The sequence below is a fragment of the Anolis carolinensis genome, unplaced genomic scaffold (genome assembly GCF_035594765.1).
Source record: "Anolis carolinensis isolate JA03-04 unplaced genomic scaffold, rAnoCar3.1.pri scaffold_12, whole genome shotgun sequence".
NCBI classification, from domain to species: Eukaryota; Metazoa; Chordata; class Lepidosauria; order Squamata; family Dactyloidae; genus Anolis; species Anolis carolinensis.
Window position 1 is genome coordinate 21,366,575 of NW_026943823.1, and position 24,200 is coordinate 21,390,774.

Consider the following 24,200-nt stretch of genomic DNA (forward strand, 5'->3'; position numbering starts at 1 on the left):
TTCATAAATACAGTTATTACTACATAGCCCCATACATACATATTACTACAAATGCCCCAAACAAGGATGCAATGAAGTTACATTCCAACAATTGTACTTTCTGGGATAATAAGTAGGCTTATAATTACTAGGCTTATACTCGAGTATATACTAAATTCGTAAATACAGTAATTACAATATAACATGACTGCGTATTGAACTACTTTTTCTGTCAAATTTGTTGTATAACATGATGTTTTGGTGCTTCATTTGTAAAATCATAACCTAATTTGATGTTTAATAGGATTTTCCTTAATGCCTCCTTATTATCCAACATATTCGCTTATCCAACATTCTGCCAGCCCGTTTATGTTGGATAAGCGAGACTCTACTGTATCTTAAACATCATATTGTATACAATCTGACAGTAAAAAAAAATCAAGGATATCTTTAAGCATATTTCTTATCAGTTTTAAACTTTTTAAGCTTTACTACATATCTCTCTACTACACACCTTTTATCTACTCATACATGAAGGATATGTTCCAAGGCCTCCTATGAATACTTGAAACTGTGGATGGCTTCATTCCATTTTACACATGGAGAATATCACAAGCCACTCCAAGCCAACATCCAACTTCCATGTATCTGTTTGACAAAGCAAGACAGGCTGGCTTGACTGCTATTGCCATAATGCTCGTTTGCTGTGTTTGCGGATGATGGGCTTTGTAGTCCAACACATCTGGAGGGAACCAAGCTGGCAAAGCTTCCCTCTTGGTGTAAAATCGCTTTTGTCTATCAGGGTCTGTTCCCGGTTTGAGAATGTTATATTTGCTTTTCTCCGATATAAACTCAGAGAAGTTTCTTACTGCAGTGAGTTGACACTCCAGCCCAGGGGTCCCCAAACTAAGGCCCGGGGGCCGGATGCGGCCCTCTGAGGTCATTTACCCGGCCCCCGCCCTCAGTTTTATAATATAATATTTATACATATAACATTGATAATAATATTATAATGTAATACAATACAACACTAATAATAATACCATATAATAATATTTATATATTCTATATAACATATAATATTACTAATAATATTACAGTATAGTGGTATAGTTCAATATAGTAATATATAATGCTAATATTGTGCTATGCTAATAATATAATATGTTGTATGTTCATATGATTTGTAAGCCACTCTGAGTCCCCTTTGGGGTGAGAAGGGTGTGATACAAATGAAGTAAATAAATAATAAATAAATTTTAGACTTAGGCTCACCCAAAGTCTGAAATGACTTGAAGGCACACAACAACAACAACAACCCTAATTAACTTGACTAGAAGCAGGACCACACTTCCCATTGAAATCCTGATAAATGTATGTTGGTTAAAATTGTTTTTATTTTTAAATATTGTATTGTTCTTTCATTGTTCTTCTTGTTGTTGTTGTTTTTGCACTACAAATAAGACATATGCCGTGTGCATCGGAATTTGTTTGTATTTTTTTCAATTCATAATCCGGCCCCTCAACAATATGAAGGATTGTGGACCGGCCCTCGGCTTAAAAAGTTTGAGGACCCCTGCTCCAGCCCGTCTTTCCATAAATAGCCTCATTTCTCTTTGATCTGCATAGTTCAATATGTAGCAGTGTAGCATTTGCCACGGAAGTGTGGAAGTTGTGTATTTTTAAAAAACGAGGATTTCTGGTCAGCTCCAATTACTGTCATGGCATTCCGCCGCTGCGTTTTATTTTCCTTTCAATTGCCTCTCTTTCCCCCCAAGTTCCTTCCTTGCCCCACACTTTAAAATACAAGTTACCTAGGAGATCCAGGTTAGGCGGTATCATTAAGCGTGAATGCCATATGTTTAAAACATATGGAAGGTGCCGGCTGTGTCTTATTTGTCCCCTTGATGTCGCGCAGCGGTTTTTGGCAAGAAACCTGCGCAGCTTTGCCCAGAAGAAGAAGAAGAAGGCCAGGCCACCTTATTCTGAGATGATTCGATTAGAAAAATGGATGTTTCAGCATATAAAACATGGAAACTGCAGCCCCAGAACCCAAAGTACATATCTAAAATCCACGTTCCATGCCTCTGTCTTGCAACTGGCTTGATATATATCATGTTTGTTCCTTGTTCCCTTTGGGAAAGCTGCACTATTTTTCTGCCATAGAAGCTGTTGGTTGCAAGGAGCATAGAATGGCGGGGTTTTTTTTAATATTCTGTAGTTTGCTGAATTTAATTCTACAGAGTGTTCAGTTTCATTATAAAGTAAACTTTCACTTTTACTGATAGTTTGGGATGTTTTGAAATAATAATAATAATAATAATAATAATAATAATAATAATAATAATAATAAGGCCAAGATCGAAAAATCAGCTGATGACCCAAAAGGCAGACTGTGCAAGGAAGCTGATGAAACCATGGATCATATCCTCAGCTGCTGTAAGAAAATCGCACAGACAGACTACAAACAGAGGCACAACTATGAGGCCCAAATGATTCATTGGAACTTATGCCTCAAGTCCCACCTTCCAGCAGCAAAGAACTGGTGGGATCACAAACCTGCAAAATATTGGAAAATGAGCACGCAAAGATACTGTGGGGCTTCCGAATCCAGACTGACAAAGTTCTGGAACACAACACACCAGACATCACAGTTGTGGAGAAGAAAAAGGTTTGGATCATTGATGTCGCCATCCCAGGTGACAGTTGCATTGATGAAAAACATCAGGAAAAACTCAGCCACTATCAGGACCTCAAGATTGAACTGCAAAGACTCTGGCAGAAACCAGTGCAGGTGGTCCCGGTGGTGATCGGCACATTGGGTGCCGTGCCAAAAGATCTCAGCCGGCATTTGGAAACAATAAACGTTGACAAAATTACGATCTGTCAACTGCAAAAGGCCACCCTGCTGGGATCTGTGTTCATCATCCGAAAATACATCACACAGTCCTAGACACTTGGGAAGTGTTCGACTTGTGATTGTGTGATACGAAATCCAGCATATCTATCTAGTTTGCTGTGCCATACTATGTTGTTGTGTCAATAATAATAATAAGAATAATAGTAACAACAACACAATACTCCTGACCTCACAATCGTGTTAAAAAACAAACGTGTTGCAATTCCAGGGGACAGCAGGATTGAGGAGAAACAACTGGAAAAGCTGACACGATATGAGGATTTAAAGATCGAATTGCAGAGACTGTGGCACAAGCCAGTAAAGGTGGTCCCAGTGGTGACCAGCACACTGGGTGCAGTGCCTAAAGACCTTGGCTTGCACTTAAACACTGCCTTTTTAAAAGAACGTTTTGTTGTTGAAACTTTGCAATTATTTTAAGTTGGTTAATGAAGGATAAGTACGCCAAGTGTAGTGCAGATCCATCAAGTCACACAACTACCTTTGAGGAACAAACCAACCCACAAACATAGGGTTGTTGTATGTTTTCCGGGCTGTCTGGCCATGTTCCAGAAGCATTCTCTCCTGACATTTCTCCCACATCTATGGCAGGCATCCTCAGAGGTTGTGAGGTATGGAGAAACTAAGCAAGGAAGGTTTATATATATCTGTGGAAGTCCAACATACCCACTTTGATTTTTACAGAGAGGGAGTCGGCATAGGTGTGTTGCGGCATTTTTGCTGCCATTTCCCCTGTTTGTGTCCCATTTGCCATCAGCTGTGCTTTGGTTTATTGCTTGTTATCACCACTGGCACGAAGAATGGAGTCTTGGCATCACCCACTTTCCAAAGAGGACAAATGCACCCATCCCCTTTGCTCTTAGTCTGCACTTCGGGTGCTCTGAGAGGTGGGAGGACTTGTTAATTCACATATTTAATATCAGGTCCTTTTCATCCCAAGCCATACATATAAGAGCCCTCCAAAATGCAAAACGCCTGCGGAGAAATCATCCCAGGGTTTGGCACCAGCACCAACAATTAGGAGAAGGTTAGCGAGAGGCACGCTTAAAGCACAATCAAGCCCTTGTCGCGGGATAATTACAGTGCATTTTAATTTATTTTTACTAAGCAAATTTGCAGTCCCACTTAGGAGCGAAATGCAAATCTCCCTTGAATCGAGACCTGAAGGTTCTCCTTCCCCCTTCAATAAACATCTAGTGATTTCGAATGGATGTTGTTTATAGAGAACCACAGCTACTCCCATTTGCATGGAGCGGGGGCAACGCAGGTCAGATTGCTGTGGGAATAACAACAATCTATATACCGAATAAAACTGAAAATACGAGGGTTATCCAGAAAGTATATTATGTTTTGGAATTAAAAATGGACAAAGTATAGGAGAAAACATTTACCATATGCAGTTGAAAGCCACACCCAAATAGCACTTCTCAACATAGTCGCCATTCAAATCTAGGCACTTATCATAGTGTTGAATGAGCTTGGCAACTCCTTCCCCACCAAACTCTGCCGCTTGCCTCCTCAAAAAGTATAGGAGAAAACATTTACCATATGCAGTTGAAAGCCACACCCAAATAGCACTTCTCAACATAGTCGCCATTCAAATCTAGGCACTTATCATAGCGATGAATGAGCTTGGCAACTCCTTCCCCACAAAACTCTGCCGCTTGCATCCTCCAAAAGTATAGGAGAAAACATTTACCATATGCTGTTGAAAGCCACACCCAAATACTACTTCTCAACATAGTCGCCATTCAAATCTAGGCACTTATCATAGCGATGAATGAGCTTGGCAACTCCTTCCCCACAAAACTCTGCCGCTTGCATCCTCAAAAAGTATAGGAGAAAACATTTACCATATGCTGTTAAAAGCCACACCCAAATACCACTTCTCAACATAGTCGCCATTCAAATCTAGGCACTTACCATAGCGATGAATGAGCTTGGCAACTCCTTCCCCACCAAACTCTGCCACTTGCATCCTCAAAACGTATAGGAGAAAACATTTACCATATGCAATTGAAAGCCACACCCAAATACCACTTCTCACCATAGTCGCCATTCAAATCTAGGCACTTACCATAGCGATGAATGAGCTTGGCAACTCCTTCCCCACCAAACTCTGCCACTTGCGTCCTCAAAAAGTATAGGAGAAAACATTTACCATATGCAGTTGAAAGCCACACCCAAATACCACTTCTCACCATAGTCGCCATTCAAATCTAGGCACTTACCATAGCGATGAATGAGCTTGGCAACTCCTTCCCCACCAAACTCTGCCGCTTGCATCCTCAAAAAGTATAGGAGAAAACATTTACCATATGCAGTTGAAAGCCACACCCAAATACCACTTCTCACCATAGTCGCCATTCAAATCTAGGCACTTATCATAGCGATGAATGAGCGATGAATGAGCTTGGCAACTCCTTCCCCACAAAACTCTGTATATACGGTAGTTTCTTTCTGATACCCCCCATCTCATTGTGTCAATGAATCTTTGTCTAAATGAGATGAAGAGGTTTCCTTTCCCCTTCTTCAGCACTGCCAAATGTGACATTTATAAAATATATCTTTTGACGTCTTTAGCAAACTTATTTAGCTTTTGAATAAACACCTTAAGCGTATAAAGCATGCCATAAATCTCTTTGCCTTATATTCATTCCCAGGATGAGTAATTGTATGCATTACGCTTGAGAATACATTGTGTGGGTAGCGTGCCCAAAATGGGACCAAGCTCCAAATTTCATTAATTGGAGGGCAAACGTCTTATTTGGTTTTGTTGTTCATCTGCTATTATAAATCCCGGGTTTCAGATGTATATGTTCTAAATAAATAAGGAATGTTTGTATCAGAATCACATATTGCGATTGTCCCTCCACACTTTGCAGTTTTGACTTTTGCAGATTTGGCTATTCATGGATTGAAATGGAATCTCTCTTTCCGCCAATGGGATTCTGTGGTCAACTTCCAGCAAAAGTTGACCACAGAGTTGTCCTGGAAGCCTGCAAAAGGCGTAAAAAGCTTGCTAATTCTTTGTGTGTCAAAGAAAGTAGTGCAGCATGTAAAGTGTGTCATTTGGTCTAGAGCAGGGGTCCCCAAACTAAGGCCCGGGGGCCGAATGTGGCCCATCGAAGCTATTTATCCGGCCCCCATGGCACAAGGGCAGAAGAACCCTTATTATTATTATTATTATTATTATTATTATTATTATTATTATTATTGTTGTTGTTGTTGTTATTAACATTGAGGCTGGGTGGCCATCTGTCAGGGGTGCTTTGCTTGTGCTTTTGGTGTACAAAGGAAGAAGGGTCTTGGACTAAATGGCCCAAGGGGTCTTTTCCAATAATAATAATATAATAATTTTATTCTTGTACCCCGCCTCTATCTCCCCGCAGAGACTCAGGGCGGCTTACAAATGCAAAAGAGTCTACATACAAAAACATCAAATACCAAAAACGCACAAATGAAAAATTAAAACATACGATTAAAATCAAACCATTAATAAGACAGAGTTAAAACACAACTCTGTTCCAACCCTCTTTATTATTATTATTATTATTATTATTATTATTATTATTATTATTATTATTATTAACATTGAGGCTGGGTGGCTATCTGTCAGGGGTGCTTTGCTTGTGCTTTCGGTGCACAAAGGTAGAAGGGGATTGGACTCAATGGCCCAAAGGGTCTCTTCCAACCATCATCATCATCATCATCATCATCATCATCATCATCATCATCATCATTATTATTAACATTGAGGCTGGGTGGTCATCTGTCAGGGGTGCTTTGCTTGTGCTTTTGGTGCACAAAGGCAGAAGGGGATTGGACTCAATGGCCCAAGGGGTCTCTTCCAACCCCTATTATTATTATTATTATTATTATTATTATTATTATTATTATTATTATTATTAACATTGAGGCTGGGTGGCTATCTGTCAGGGGTGCTTTGCTTGTGCTTTCGGTGCACAAAGGTAGAAGGGGATTGGACTCAATGGCCCAAAGGGTCTCTTCCAACCATCATCATCATCATCATCATCATCATCATCATCATCATCATCATCATCATCATTATTAACATTGAGGCTGGGTGGTCATCTGTCAGGGGTGCTTTGCTTGTGCTTTTGGTGCACAAAGGCAGAAGGGGATTGGACTCAATGGTCCTAGGGGTCTCTTCCAACCCTCTTTATATTATTATTATTATTATTATTATTATTATTATTATTATTATTATTATTATTATCATTGAGGCTGGGTGGCTATTTGTCAGGGGTGCTTTGCTTGTGCTTTCGGTGCACAAAGGCAGAAGGGGATTGGACTCAATGGCCCTAAGGGTCTCTTCCAACCATCATCATCATCATCATCATCATTATTAACATTGAGGCTGGGTGGCTATCTGTCAGGGGTGCTTTGCTTGTGCTTTCGGTGCACAAAGGTAGAAGGGGATTGGACTCAATGGCCCAAAGGGTCTCTTCCAACCATCATAGAATCATAGAATCATAGAATCATAGAATAGTAGAGTTGGAAGAGACCTCAAGGGCCATCCAGTCCAACCCCCCGCTAAGAAGCAGGAAATCGCATTCAAAGCACCCCCGACAGATGGCCATCCAGCCTCTGCTTAAAAGCCTCCAAAGAAGGAGCCTCCACCACGGCCCGGGGGAGAGAGTTCCACTGCCGAACAGCCCTCACTGTGAGGAAGTTCTTCCTGATGTTCAGGTGGAATCTCCTTTCCTGTAGTTTGAAGCCATTGTTCCATTGCGTCCTAGTCTGCAGGGCAGCAGAAAACAAGCTCCCTCCCTCCTCCCTATGACTTCCCCTCACATATTTGTACATGGCTATCATGTCTCCTCTCAGCCTTCTCTTCTGCAGGCTAAACATGCCCAGCTCTTTAAGCCTCTCCTCATGGGGCTTGTTCTCCAGACCCTTAATCATTTTAGTCGCCCTCCTCTGGACGCTTTCCAGCTTGTCAGCATCTCCCTTCATCTGCGGTGCCCAGAATTGGACACAGTATTCCAGGTGTGGTCTGACCAAGGCAGAATAGAGGGGGAGCATGACTTCCCTGGATCTAGACGTTATTCCCCTATTGATGCAGGCCAAAATCCCATTGGCTTTTTTAGCTGCCGCATCACATTGTAGGCTCATGTTTAACTTGTTGTCCACGAGGACTCCAAGATCTTTTTCGCACACACTGCTGTCAAGCCAGGCGTCCCCCATTCTGTATCTTTGATTTCCATTTTTTCTGCCGAAGTGAAGTCTCTTGCATTTGTCCCTGTTGAACTTCATTTTGTGAGTTTCGGCCCATCTCTCTAGTCTGTCAAGATCGTTTTGAATTCTGCTCCTGTCTTCTGGAGTGTTAGCTATCCCTCCCAGTTTTGTGTCGTCTGCAAACTTGATGATCGTGCCTTCTAACCCTTCGTCTAAGTCGTTAATAAAGATGTTGAACAGAACCGGGCCCAGGACGGAGCCCTGCGGCACTCCACTTGTCACTTCTTTCCATGATGAAGACGACGCATTGGTGAGCACCCTTTGGGTTCGTTCGCTTAGCCAATTACAGATCCACCTAACCGTAGTTTTGTCTAGCCCACATTTTACTAGTTTGTTTGCCAGAAGGTCGTGGGGGACTTTGTCGAAGGCCTTACTGAAATCTAGATATGCTACATCCACGGCATTCCCTGTATCGACCCAACTCGTAACTCTATCGAAAAAAGAGATCAGATTAGTCTGGCATGACTTGTTTTTGGTAAATCCGTGTTGACTATTAGCAATGACCGCATTTGTTTCTAAGTGTTTGCAGACCACTTCCTTAATGATCTTTTCCAGAATCTTGCCTGGTATTGATGTGAGGCTGACCGGACGGTAATTGTTTGGGTCGTTCTTTTTTCCCTTCTTGAAGATAGGGACCACATTCACCCTCCTCCAATCTGCTGGGACTTCTCCTGTTCTCCAAGAACTCTCGAAGATAATTGCCAGTGGTTCTGAAATAACTTCCGCTAGTTCCTTCAATACTCTTGGATGTAGCTGATCTGGCCCTGGGGACTTGAATTCGTTTAGAGTGGCCAGGTGTTCCTGGACAACTTGTTTCCCTATTTGGGGTTGGATTTCCCCCAATCCTTCGTCCATTCCGTGTTGCTGAGGTTGAAGATGGCTTTCTTTTTGTGAGAAGACCGAGGCAAAGAAGGCATTAAGCAGTTCTGCCTTTTCCCTGTCCCCTGTCACCATCACCCCATCTACTCCTTGCAGTGGCCCTATCGCCTCCTTTTTCTTCCTTTTTCTACCAACATAAGCAAAAAAGCCTTTTTTGTTGTTTTTTATGTCCCTGGCAAGCCTGAGCTCATTTTGCGCTTTAGCCTTGCGAACCTTTTCCCTACAGGAGTTGGCTATACGTTTGAATTCTTCTTTGGTGATTTCTCCCCTTTTCCACTTCTTGGTGCATGTCACTTTTGAGCTTTAGCTCAGTTAGAAGTTCTTTGGACATCCATTCTGGCTTCTTTGCACTTGTCTTATTTTTCTTCTTTGTTGGCACTGTTTGCATTTGCGCCTTGAGTATTTCACTTTTGAAAAACTCCCATCCATCCTTAACTCCCTTGTTTTTTAATATCGGCGTCCATGGAATGCCGCTCAGTAATTCATCATCATCATCATCATCATCATCATTATTATTAACATTGAGGCTGGATGACCATCTGTCAGGGGTGCTTTGCTTGTGCTTTTGGTGCACAAAGGCAAAAGGGGGTTGGACTTAATGGCCCAAGGGGTCTCTTCCAACCCTCTTTATTATTATTATTATTATTATTATTATTATTATTATTATTATTATTAACATTGAGGCTGGGTGGCTATCTGTCAGGGGTGCTTTGCTTGTGCTTTCGGTGCACAAAGGCAGAAGGGGATTGGACTCAATGGTCCAAAGGGTCTCTTCCAACCCTCTTTGTTATTGTTGTTGTTGTTGTTGATGATGTTATTAATAATTATTAATTATTATTGCTCGGTGGCCAACTATAGTCCGGCCCTCCAACGGTCTGAAGGATCGTGAACTGGCCCCCTGTTTAAAAAGTTTGGGGACCCCTGGTCTAGAGTGAGTCATCAGGGCGCTGAGTGCCAAGTTTGGTCTTGATCAGTCATTGATGGGGGTCACAGTGGTCTCTGGAAGTGTGTGAAGGTACTGCAAGTCCCATTATTCTTGGTATGTCCTCCCCCAAACTACACCAGGATGTAAACTGGGTCGTGGGGGGTATGTGTGCCAAGTTTGGTCCCGATCCATCATTAGTTAGAGCAGGGGTCCCCAAACTAAGGCCCGGGGGCCACATGGAAGCCATTTATCCGGCCCCCATGGTGGCAGCTCGCTCCTCCTCCTCCCTCGCCTGGTGGGCACCTTCCAAAGCTTTGCTTGTTTATAATAGTACTAGCTGTGCCCGGCCACGCGTTGCTGTGGCGAAGTCTGGTGGTATGGGAAATAAAGTATTGAGGAATTGGTGGTAGTTAAGGTAAAGGGTCCCCTGGGCTGAGTGGGTTGCTAGGAGACCAAGTGAGCGGAGCTTAGCCTTCTAACTGGCAGCAATTGGATAAAAACAATTATTCCTCTCCCTCTAATTAAGACTTTATCTTTCTTTTCTTTTTGTTGTATCAACCTAGAGGCATGGATGAGGGGTTGTGCTGTCAATTTTCGAGGGGTGTTTACTTTTGTTGATTTGTCCGCTGCCGTGATGCCATCACTCTTTTATATATATATAGATTTTAATTATTATTTAATTAATTATGAATTATTAAGGGGTGTTTTTCTAGTGCTTTTGGTGCACAAAGGCAGAAGGGGATTGGACTAAATGGCCCAAGGGGTCCCTTTCAACCCTCTTTATTATGTTTATGATTATGATTATTGACAGAAGGACACAGTATAACACAGCAAATGAGATATATATGCTGGATTTTGTATCACAAAATCACAAGTTGAACACTTCCCAAGTGTCTAGGACTGTGTGATTTATTATTATTATTATTATAATTAACAACATTGAGGCTGGATGACCATCTGTCAGGGGTGCTTTGCTTGTGCTTTTGGTGCACAAAGGTAGAAGGGGGTTGGACTAAATGGCCCAAGGGGTCTCTTCCAACCCTATTTATTATGATTATTATATTTTATGACACAGCAAACAAGATAGATATGCTAGATTTCGTTTCACAAAATCACAAGTCGAACACTTCCCAAGTGTCTAGGACTGTGTGATGTATTTTTGGATGATGTGTGAAGATCCCAGTAGGGTGGCCTTTTGCAGTTGGCAGATTGTGATTTTGTCAATGTCGATTGTTTCCAAATGCTGTTGTTGTTGTTATTATTATTGTTGTTATTATTATTATTATTATTATTATTATTTTATTATGACACAGCAAACAAGATGGACATGCTGGATTTCGTTTCACAAAACCACAAGTTGAACACTTCCCAAGTGTCTAGGACTGTGTGATATATTTTCGGATAATGCGCACAGATCCCAGCAGGGTGGCCTTTTGCAGTTGGCAGATCGTGATTTTGTCAATGTCTATTGCTTCCAAATGCCGGCTGAGATCTTTTGGCACGGCACCCAATGTGCCCATCACCACCGGGACCACCTGCACTGGTTTCTGCCAGAGTCTTTGCAGTTCAATCTTGAGGTCCTGATAGCGGCTGAGTTTTTCCTGTTGTTTTTCGTCAATGCGACTGTCACCTGGGATGGCAACATCAATGATCCAAACCTTTTTCTTTTCCACAACTGTGATGTCTGGTGTGTTGTGTTCCAGAACTTTGTCAGTCTGGATTCGGAAGTCCCACAGTATCTTTGCTGCTCATTTTCCACTATTTTTGCAGGTTTGTGATCCCACCAGTTCTTTACTGCTGGGAGGTGGTACTTGAGGCATAAGTTCCAATGGATCATTTGGGCCACACAGTTGTGCCTCTGTTTGTAGTCTGTCTGTGCAATTTTCTTACAGCAGCTGAGGATATGATCAATGGTTTCGTCGGTTTCCTTGCACAGTCTGCATTTTGGGTCATCAGCTGATTTTTCGATCTTGGCCTGAATGGCCTTTGTCCTGATGTCTTGCTCCTGGGCTGCAAGGATCAGGCCTTCTGTCTCCTTCTTCAGGGTCCCATTCGTGAGCCAGAGCCAGGTCTTCTCCTTATCAGCTTTTCCTTCAATTTTGTCAAGGAACTTTCCACGCAATGTTTTGTTGTGCCAGCTGTCAGCTCTAGTTTGTAGTGTGGTTTTCTTGTACTGGTTTTTTGTCTGCTGTGCTTTGAGGGGTTTCTGATTTTTGACTTCAATCAAAGCAGGTTCTTCACTTTGCTTGACATCTTCTGCCAGGGCATGTTCTTCTTCTTTGACTGCTTGTTTGACTTGCAAGAGTCCTCTGCCCCCTGATCTTCTCGGCAGATATAGCCGGTCAACATCACTGCGAGGATGAAGTGAATGATGAATGGTCATGAGTTTTCTTGTTTTTCTGTCCAAATTGTCCAGTTCCACCTGTGTCCAGTTTATGATGCCAGCAGTATATCTTATGACAGGTATGGCCCAGGTGTTTATGGCCTTGATGGTGTTGCCTCCATTGAGCTTGCTTTTGAGAATTTTTCTGACCCTTTGTGTGTATTCTTTACTGTATGGTATTATTATTATTATTATTATTATTATTATTATTATTATTATTATTATAACATTGAGGCCTTATTTGTTCCCATTTCGTTTTTTTTTTTACTTCAAAATAAAATATGTGCAGTGTGCATGGGAATTTGTTCATAGTTTTTTCAAAAACGATAGTCCAGCCCTCTAACAGTCTGAGGGACCATGAACTGGCCCCCTGTTTTAAAAGTTTGGGGACCCCTGCTCTACACCCTGGTGCGGTTTGGAGGGGAATAGACCATGGATGATGGGACTTGCATTTGGGAGTTGTAGCTCATCCGCACCCACTGTACCCAGCAGACATTAGATCTTGGAACACAGGCAAACAATGCCTTTCTCCAAAGACCCGGGCACCGCCGGGTCCCCAAGCTAGTTTCATCATAAAAGGGAATGTTTCTCCTCCTGTGGTTCTTTTCCAGAGTCCCAACCACATGCAAACCCCATGCAAATGGATGGGCAGCTGCACATATATTTTGGCATGACATTGTTCTCCTGGGCTGGCAGCATACGAAAGGTCACCTGCATTTTGGAATCAAGTTCAAACTCTGGGTATTTGTTAAGCCGCCGATCTCTCCCGGGATGCCTTTCATAACATCTCGGAGAATGGAGAACGCGGCAGTAAATGAAATACACCACGTCGGATTAAAGGGTTATTTCCCTTGTGTGTCAAGCTGCCACCGAGCGCTTAAAGCCTCCGGTTGTTTTCGACTTGTCTCTATCTTCCTCGCCGTCAAAGGCGAAAAAAGAAAGCACGGGAATCCAAACAATGCAGCTGAAATACCATTGGGCCATGACCGTTAGTATCAAACTTTACCAAATCTATAGTGTAGACCAGGGCTCCCCAAACTTTTTAAGCAGAGGGCCGGTCCACAATCCTTCAGACTGTTGAGGGACCGAATTATCATTTGAAAAAAACAAAAAAAAACAACAAATTCCTATGCACACTGCACATGTCTTATTTGTAGTGCAACAACAACAACAACGAAAGAGCAATACAATATTTAAAAATGAAAACAATTTTAACCAACATAAACCTATTAGGATTTCAATGGAAAGTGTGGGCCTGCTACTGGCCAATGAGATAGTCAAGTTAATTAGGATTGTTGTTGTTGTTGTTGTTGTGTGCCTTCAAGTCATGTCAGACTTTGGCCGAGCCGAAGTCTAAAATTAATTATTTATTTACTGCATTTATTTACTACATTTACAGTAGAGTCTCACTTATCCAACATAAACGGGCCGGCAGAATGTTGGATAAGCGAATATGTTGGATAATAAGGAGGCATTAAGGAAAAGCCTTTTAAACATCAAATTAGGTTATGATTTTACAAATTAAGCACCAAAACATCATGTTAGACAACAAATTTGGCAGAAAAAGTAGTTCAATACGCAGTAATGCTATGTAGTAATTACTGTATTTATGAATTTAGCACCAAAATATCACGATATATTGAAAACATTGACTACAAAAATGCGTTGGATAATCCAGAACGTTGGCTAAGCGAGTGTTGGATAAGTGAGACTCTACTGTATGTCCCACCCTTCTCACCCCGAAGGGGACTCAAAGCAGCTGTGTGTACATACAATTTATTATATTATTAGCATAGCACAATATTAGCATTATATATTACTATATTGAACTATACCACTATAATGTAATATTATATGTAATATATAACATATAATTAATATTATTATATGGTATTACTATTAGTATTATATTGCATAACATAAGATTATTATCAATATTATATGTATATACAATATATTATATTATTAGCATAACACAATATTAGCATTATATATTACTATATTGAACTATACCACTATAATGTAATATTATATGTAATATATAACATATAATTAATATTATTATATGGTATTACTATTAGTATTATATTGCATAACATAAGATTATTATCAATATTATATGTATATACAATGTATTATATTATTAGCATAACACAATATTAGCATTATATATTACTATATTGAACTATACCACTATACTATTATATAATATGTAATATATAACATATAATTAATATTATCATATGGTATTACTATTAGTATTATATTGTATAACATAAGATTATTATCAATATTATATGTATATACAATATATTATATTATTAAAACTAATACAAATTATTATATTATAAAACTGAAGGCGGGGGCCAGGTAAGTAGACAATCTATAGTGTAGACAATCTATAGTGTTTATATGGGCAAACTTTGGCCCTCCAGGCGTTTTGGACTTCAACTCCCACAATTCCTAACAGCCTGTCGGCTATGCAACTTATTCACTCAAATTCACTTATGCAATGGATATGAAAGAAAATTGGATTAAAATATTTTATAGATGGTATTGGACACCACAAAAAATCGCAAAATTTAATAAAAAGTCATCAAACAAATGTTGGAAATGTAGAGAACAAGTAGGGACCTTTTTTCACTGCTGGTGGACTTGCCAAAAGGCTAAGGCCTATTGGAAAGAAATTCATCAGAAAATTCAAAAGATGTTGGAAATTAGAATAGATCTGGAACCAAAATATTTCCTCCTAGGGATGTTAAATATAGAAAAAGATAGAAATAAGGACATCCTATTTAATCATCTTATTACCGCAGCCAGAATGAATTTTGCTAAACACTGGAAAGACAAAGAAATGCCGGAGGGAAGAGGCTGGATTAACAAAATCTGGGAAATAATGAACATGGACAAATTAACATACTTATTAAAAATAGTCAAGGTAGACTGAAAAAAACAGACAGACTGGGAAATGGTCAAAAATTATTTGAAGGAAGAAGAACATAATGTGATTATTTAATAGAAGATAAGGTCTATAAAGCAACAAAGAATGTAAATAGAAGGCAATATGTATTATAGAGACTCCAGACAGAGTCGGTTGAGGAAAAGATTACGAAATTGTATTCATATAAGATACTGTGTAAAACAGGGGTCCCCAAACTAAGGCCCGGGGGCCGGATGCGGCCCTCCAAGGTCATTTACCTGGCCCCCACCCTCAGTTTTATAATATATTTTATATCAGTTTTAATAATATAATATATTGTATATACATATAATATTGATAAAAATATTATAATGTTATACAATATAATACTAATAATAATACCATATAATAATATTAATTATGTTATATATTAATATAGTATTACAGTATAGTGGTATAGTTCAATATAGTAATGTATAATGCTAATATCGTGCTATGCTAATGATATTATATTATATTATATTATATTATATTATATTATATTATATTATATTATATTATATTATATTATATACCCCTTCGGGGTAAGAAGGGTGGGATATAAATGTAGTAAATAAATGTAGTAAGTAAATAAATAATTAATTTTACACTTAGACTCACCCAAATTCTGAAATGACTTGAAGGCACACAACAACAACAACAACAACAACAACACCAATCCTAATTAACTTGACTATCTCATTGGCCAGTAGCAGACCCACACTTTCCATTGAAATCCTGATAGGCTTATGTTGGTTAAGATTGTGTTGTCGAAGGCTTTCATGGCCGGGATCACAGGGTTGTTGTATGTCTTTCGGGCTGTGTGGCCATGTTCCAGAAGCATTCTCTCCTGACGTTTTGCCCACATCTATGGCAGGCATCCTCATACCTCACAACCTCTGAGGATGCCTGCCATAGATGTGGGCGAAACGTCAGGAGAGAATGCTTCTGGAACATGGCCACACAGCCCGAAAGACATACAACAACCCTTGGCTAAGATTGTTTTCATTTTTAAATATTGCATTGTTCTTTATTGTTGTTGTTGTTTTGCACTACAAATAAGACATGTGCAGTGTGCATAGGAATTTGTTCGTATTTTTTTTCAAATGATAATTCGGCCCCTCAGTAGTCTGAAGGATTGTGGACCGGCCCTTTGCTTTAAAAGTTTGAGGATCCCTGGTGTAAAAGATGGAAGTCATTTGAAAAGAAATGTATGCTATTTTTTTCTTTATTTTTTTTTTAAAATTTTTTCTTTATTTTATTTCTTTTCTCCTTCTTTTCTCTATCTCTTGGTTAGTTTTGTTCCATCGCGGTTTTCGATTTTCTTTTCCTGTTCGGGATTATGGACATTAATGTTGGTTTTCTCACTTCTCTTCTTCTCCCCTTCCCCCCGCCCCTCCCCGACTCAATTTATGTTATACTTCGATTCTATTGTAATTTTATGTTGAAAGCATCAATAAAAATTGATTTTTAAAAAAAAGGAATTGTGGGAGTTGAAGTCCAAAACTCCTGGAGGGCCAAAGTTTGCCCATGCCTGGTGTAGACTCACCTTGGAAAGGCATTTAGTAAGAGTTAGCAAGGATAGGATGAAGTTATAGACCAGGGGTCCCCAAACTAAGGCCCGGGGGCCGGATGCGGCCCTCCGAGGTCATTGACCTGGCCCCCGCCCTCAGTTTTAGAATATAATATATTGAATATACATATAATATTGACAATAATAATATAATGTAATACAATATAACACTAATAATGATACCACATAATAATATTAATTATATATTCTATATTACATATAATATTACTCATAATATTACAGTATAGTGGTATAGTTCCATAAAGTAATATATAATGCTAATATTGTGCTATGCTAATAATATAATATATTGTATGTACATATAATGTGTAAGCCACTCTGAGTCCCCTTTGGGGTGAGAAGGGTGTGATACAAATGTAGTAAATAAATGCAGTAAATAAATAAATAAATTTTAGACTTAGGCTCGCCCAAAGTCTGAAATGACTTGAAGGCACACAACAACAACAACAACAACAACAACAACCATCCTAATTAACTTGACTATCTCCTTGGCCAGAAGCAGGACCACACTTCCCATTGAAATCCTGATAAATGTATGTTGGTTAAAATTGTTTTTATTTTTAAATATTGTATTGTTCTTTCATTGTTCTTGTTGTTGTTGTTGTTTTTGCACTACAAATAAGACATGTGCCGTGTGCATCGGAATTTGTTTGAATTTTTTTTTCAAATGATAATCCGGCCCCTCAACAGTCTGAAGGATTGTGGACCGGCCCTCGGATAAAAAAGTTTGAGGACCCCTGTTATAGTATTTCCAAAAGCCATGCAACAAGTGAATACAGAATGGCTTTCTGGGTGCAACAAGTAACAAGTTTCCAGTTACTTATTACACCAACCTTTTTATACAACAAAATGTTTTGTCTTCCATCAAGCAACATATACATGTTACTTCAAAAAAGGAACAGACAATTGCTACTTATTATCCCAGAAAGTACGATTGTTGGAATGTAACTTCATTGCATCCTTGTTTGGGGCAATTTGATGCTAGTAATAGTATCCTCTCAACTTTAAATTATGGAATTAAGAGGATGTTTTGTTGGCATGAATAATTTTTAACTGATTTATATTGCACTGTATAATTTTTATATATGTGTTTTTTGTAAGCCGCCCTGAGTCCCCTGTTGGGTGAGAAGGGTGGGATATAAATATTGTAATAAATCTATATATATATAAAAGAGTGATGGCATCACGGCAGCGGACAAAACAACAAAAGTAAACACCCCACAACCTCGAAAATTGACAGCACAACCCCTCATCCATGCCTCTAGGTTGATACAACAAAAAGAAAAGACAAATAAATTCCTAATTAGAGGGAGAGGAATAATTGTTTTTATCCAATTGCTGCCAGTTAGAAGGCTAAGCTCCGCTCACTTGGTCTCCTAGCAACCCACTCAGCCCAGGGGAGCCTTTACCTTAACTATCACCAATTCCTCAATACTTTATTTCCCATACCACCATACTTCGCCACAGCAACGCGTGGCCGGGCACAGCTAGTAATAAATAAATGAATGAATGATTTTGATGCATTTTAATATATGTGTCTTGATGGACTTGCATTTCTATTTACTGTATATACTCAAGTGTAAGCCAACCCGAATATAAGCCGAGGCTACCACAAAAAAAACTGGGAAAACACTGACTCCAGTATAAGCCGAGGGTGGTAAATTTCAGAAATAAAAATAGATACCAATAAAATTACATTAACTGACACATCAGTGGGTTAAATGTTTTTGAATGTTTACATCAAGCTCAAATTTAAGATAAGACTGTCCAACTCTGATCCAATCATTATTCTCATCTTCTTCAATGTAAATGTGCTTATGTATCCTTTTAATAATAATAGAGTAAAATAATACATGTAATAATAATAATAATAATAATAATAATAATAATAATAATAATAATAATAATAAGTACAGGAAACAATACATGTAATAATAAATAGAGTAATGCAATAATAATAATAATAATAATAATAATAATAATAATAATAATAATAATAATAAATACAGGAAATAATACATGTAATAATAAATAGAGTAATGCAATAATAATAATAATAATAATAATAATAATAAAGTAAAATAAATGTAATAGTAGCAACAATAATAGAGAAAAAATAAATGTAATAATACCAATAATAATAGAGAAAAATAATAAATGTACCATATATTCTTGAGTATAAGCTGACCCAAATATAAGCCAACCAGGACCCTCACCCAAGTATAAGCCGAGGGAGGCTTTTTCAGTCTTTAAAAAAAAGGCTGAAAAACTAGGCTTATACTCGAGTATATACAGTACATTTATTATTTTTATTCTATTATTGTTGCTATTATGATGTTATCTTTTCCACCATTTCCCCATTGATTTGCTCCTTGCACATACATCAGAATGATTTGTTTACATATATGCAATATAATTTACAATAATATACAATATTATAATATATTGTATATGCATGTAATATTAATAATATTTTGTAATACAATACTAATAATACAATATAATAATATTAATTATATATTATATATTACATGTAATATTATTAATAATATCTATCTATATATATAAAAGGGTAATGAAATTTCGGCCTAGGACAAAACAACAAAACTACACATCCCAGAAACACTAAACTTGGCAGCACAACCTCTCATCCATGCCTCTACGTTCATACAACAAAAAGAAAAGAAAAATAAAGTCCTAATTAGAGGGAGAGGAATAATTGTTTTCATCCCATTGCTGCCAGTTAGAAGGCTAAGCTCCTCCAACTTGGTCTCCTAGCAACCCAATAAAAAATAATAAAAAACACTAAAAAAATTGATACAATAAAATACTATAATAACAGAAAATAACTAAAAATAATACAAGAAAATAATAAAATATAATAAATAAAAATATAACTTACAATAAAATTAATTAAAAATGCAAATAACGTCAAATAAAAATTACACAACAATTTCTAACCAATACCACCACCACTTTGCCAAAGCAACGCGTGGCCGGGCACAGCTAGTATATTATATATTACATGTAATATTATTAATAATATTACAATACATAGATATAGTACAATATAGTAATTTATTGCCAGTATTGTGCTATGCTAATAATATAATATTGTATGTTTATTTAATCTGTAAGCCGCTCTGAGTCCCCTTCGGGGTGAGAAGGGCGGGATAAGAATGTATTAAATAAATAATAAATAATAATAAATTTGTATGGGTTTTCCAAATATCTTAGAACTAAGTTTGAGACGGATGAATGCTTTCCTGTATGTTTTTTGCACTTACCTGCAGATGTGACATCCAGAAATACCCAATAGTTGACAATGAACTGCGAAACATTGCGATGTTTCCTATAGATATATGTATTTAAGCGCAGCATGTGCCAACAGAGTTTGATAGACAATATGCATGGAGGTTTAATATTTGACAGCTGACAGTTTACTTCGCATTCGATACCTGCTCAAAATCAAAACAACGGGGAGATGCCAGCAAGCTGAAACCACTCATGTTTCAACTGTCATGGCTTAAAAATAAACACACGATCCGGAATTGGGGAATATTTGTCAATGCAAGGCTCCACTCATATTTAAACCTTTTTAAAAACTGCATTTGGAGTCATTCTGTCTATGTGTAATTGCAAGATTCTCTGCTTCTTAATGAATATTATGGACTTATATACTCGAGTATAAGCCTAGTTTTTCAGCCCTTTTTTTAAGACTGAAAAATCCCCCCTCGGCTTATACTCGGGTGAGGGTCCTGCTTGGCTTATATTTGGGTCAGCTTATACTCGAAAATATATGGTACATTTATTATTTTTCTCTATTATTATTGGTGTTGTTAAATTTATTTTACTCTATTTTTATTATTATTAATAATACATTTATTATTTCACTCTGATCTTATTATTATTGCATTTATTCTTTTACTCTATTTATTATTACAGTAGAGTCTCACTTATCCAAGCTAAACGGGCCAGCAGAAGCTTGGATAAGCGAATATCTTGGATAATAAGGAGGGATTAAGGAAAAGCCTATTGAACATCAAATTAGGTTATGATTTTACAAATTAATCACCAAAACTTCATGTTTTACAACAAATCTGACAGAAAAAGTAGTTCAATACACAGTAATGTTATGTTGTAATGACTGTATTTACGAATTTAGCACCAAAATATCAGGATATATTGAAAACATTGACTACAAAAATGGCTTGGATTATCCAGAGGCTTGGATAAGCGAGTCTTGGATAAGTGAGACTCTACTGTACTTGTATTATTTTACTGTAGTTATTATTATTATTATTATTACATGTATTATTTTATTCTCTTATTATTAAAAAGATACATAAGCACATTGACATTGAAGAAGATGAGAATGATTGGATCAGAGTTGGACAGTCTTATCTTAAGTTTGAGCTTGATGTAAATATTCAAAAACATTTAACCTACTGATGCCTCAATTAATGTAATTTTATTGGTATCTATTTTTATTTCTGAAATTTACCACCCTCAGCTTATACTGGAGTCAATGTTTCCCCAGTTTTTTTGTGGTAAAATTAGGTGCCTCGGCTTATATTCAGGTCGGCTTATACTCGAGTATATACGGTATTTTACAATTCACTCAAAGTCAAGATATTTTCAAAGCAAAATCCATGCAAACTATTTCTAACTAGAGTTATAGGTTACTATGTTTTAGGAATACAGTAGAGTCTCACTTATCCAACACTCGCTTATCCAACGCATTTTTGTAGTCAATGTTTTCAATACATTTTGGTGCTAAATTCGTAAATACAGTAATTACTACATAGCATTAGTGTGTATTGAACTACTTTTTCTGTCAAATTTGTTGTATAACATGATGTTTTGGTGCTTAATTTGTAAAATGATAACCTAATTTGATGTTTTCCTTAATCCCTCCTTATTATCCAAGATATTCACTTATACAAGCTTCTGCTGGCCCATTTAGCTTGGATAAGTGAGACTCTACTGTATTCCTTTCCCTGTAATTAGGACTTTATTTTTCTTTTCTTTATGTTGTATCAACCTAGAGCCATGAATGATGGGTTGTGTTGTCAAATTTCGAGGTTGGGGGGCCTGTAGTTTTGTTGTTTTGTCTGCTGCCCTGATGCCATCACTCTTTTATATATATAGACTAGCTGTGCCCGGCCACGCGTTGCTGTGGCAAAGTGGTGGTGGTATTGGTTAAAAATTGTTGTGTAATTTTTATTTGACTTTATTTGCATTTTTTATTAATTTTATTGTAAGTTATATTTTTATTTATTATATTTTATTATTTTCTTGTATTATTTTTAGTTATTTTCTGTTATTATAGTATTTTATTGTATTAATTTTTAGTGTTTTTTATTATTTTTTATTGGGTTGCTAGGAGACCAAGTTGGAGGAGCTTAGCCTTCTAACTGGCAGCAATTGGATGAAAGCAATTATTCCTCTCTCTCTAATTAGGACTTTATTTTTCTTTTCTTTATGTTGTATTAACCTAGAGCCATGAATGATGGGTTGTGTTGTCAAATTTCGAGGTTGGGGGGCCTGTATTTTTGTAGTTTTGTCCGGTGCCCTGATGCCATTACTCTTTTATATATATAGATGTGTCCTGGATTATCCTCTCCCAAACATCCTTTTCTCTAATATAGTATGTTGATTTGTCTCCCACGTATCCACGACGGCTGCCTTTTCCTTTTGACAGCCGCAGTGTTCCTATGTGGTGACAGAAGCTGTAGGAGGCATTTGAGTTGATTGCATTAATGTAATTGAACTGGATCTGCGAGCCGATGGAAGGGCAACTTGGCACTAAGGCGCCTGCCTTGATTTTGCAGCCCACCCCAGCCTCCGGCACCGCTTTCGGGGAAGCCGATCCTAGAAGGAAAAGGGGCCGCGAGGAATCGCCCACGGAGGAAGCGGGACACGGCGCCGGAATAATGCCGGAATCACTTCGGAAGGTAAGGGGAAAAGCAACCCGTGTCCTGCTGCAAAGCATATGCCAAGAGGGTCCAGGCTGAATGGATGGAACTGGGGCAGGAAGCAATGTCCCAGTTCACATTTCGGTCATTATAGCTCATATTCTAGGTACAGTAGAGTCCCGCTTATCCGAGTCCCGCTTATCCGAGTCCCGCTTATCCGAGTCCCACTTATCCGAGTCCCGCTTATCCGAGTCCCGCTTATCCGAGTCCCGCTTATCCGAGTCCCGCTTATCCGAGTCCCGCTTATCCGAGTCCCGCTTATCCGAGTCCCGCTTATCCGAGTCCCGCTTATCCGAGTCCCGCTTATCCGAGTCCCGCTTATCCGAGTCCCGCTTATCTGAGTCTCGCTTATCTGAGTCCTGCTTATCCGAGTCCCGCTTATCTGACACTCTGTATTATCCGAGGCAAATGTCCTTCCCCACTCGCTCTCGCTCTCACTCACTCACTCCGCCGGGTCCCGGTGCTGTCGGAACCCAGCCGGGTGAGTGAGCGAAGGACGCGAGTGGGAGAGTAAAGGAGGGCGGCAAAGGCCCTCTTTCGCTCACTCGGTCGCTCACTACTTCGCCAAGCCGGGCTCCATGCTGCCGGAACCCAGCCGGGTGAGTGAGCAAGGGACGGAGGGCGGGTGAGTGAAGGAGGGTGGCCAAGGCCCTCCTTCCCTCACTCACTCGCTCGCTATTTTGCCAGGCTGGGCCCCGTGTTGCCAGAACCCAGCTGGGTGAGTGAGCGAGGGACGGAGGGCGGGTGAGTGAAGGAGGGCAGCATAGGCCCTCCTTCCCTCACTCACTTGCTCACTCCTTCACCAGGCCGGACCCTGTGCTGCCGGAACCCAGCCAGGTGAGTGAGTGAGGGACAGAGGGCGGGTGAGTGAAGGAGGGCAGCAAAAGCCCTCCTTCCCTCACTCGCTCGCTCACTCCTTCACTAGGCCGGGCCCCGTGCTGCCGGAACCCGGCCAGGTGAGTGAGCGAGGAACGGAGGGCAGGTGAGTGTAGGAGGGCAGCAAAAGTCCTCCTTCCCTCACTCGCTCACTCGCTCCTTCGCCAGGCCAGGCCCCATGTTGCCGGGACCCGGCCTGGCGAAGGAGTTGAGGAACGAAGGGCAGGTGAGTGAAGGAGGGCGGCAAAGGCCCTCTCTCACTCACCCCGCCAGGTCCTGGTGCTGCCGTCACCGCTGCAGGGACTCAGCCTGGTAAGTGAGCGAGGGAGATTGCACATTTTGAGCATTCTAGTTTATTTATTATTATTTATTTCCATCATTTCTATGCCGCCCTTCTCACCCGAAGGGACTCAGGGCGGCTCACAATCTGGCAAATTCAATGCCGGTA

The 24,200-nt window shown here is 39.2% G+C and overlaps 1 protein-coding gene across 3 annotated transcripts in view; it reads left to right on the plus strand.

Annotated features, from left to right (window-relative positions):
* nexmif (neurite extension and migration factor) overlaps positions 1-24,200 on the plus strand; it is a 183,680-nt gene that overhangs the window by 107,525 nt on the left and 51,955 nt on the right. For all 3 annotated transcript variants that reach the window (XM_062964068.1, XM_062964069.1, XM_062964067.1), the window contains exon 3: positions 22,733-22,855. The gene's annotated coding sequence lies outside the window, so the exon portion shown is untranslated. The remainder of the gene's footprint in view (positions 1-22,732; positions 22,856-24,200) is intronic.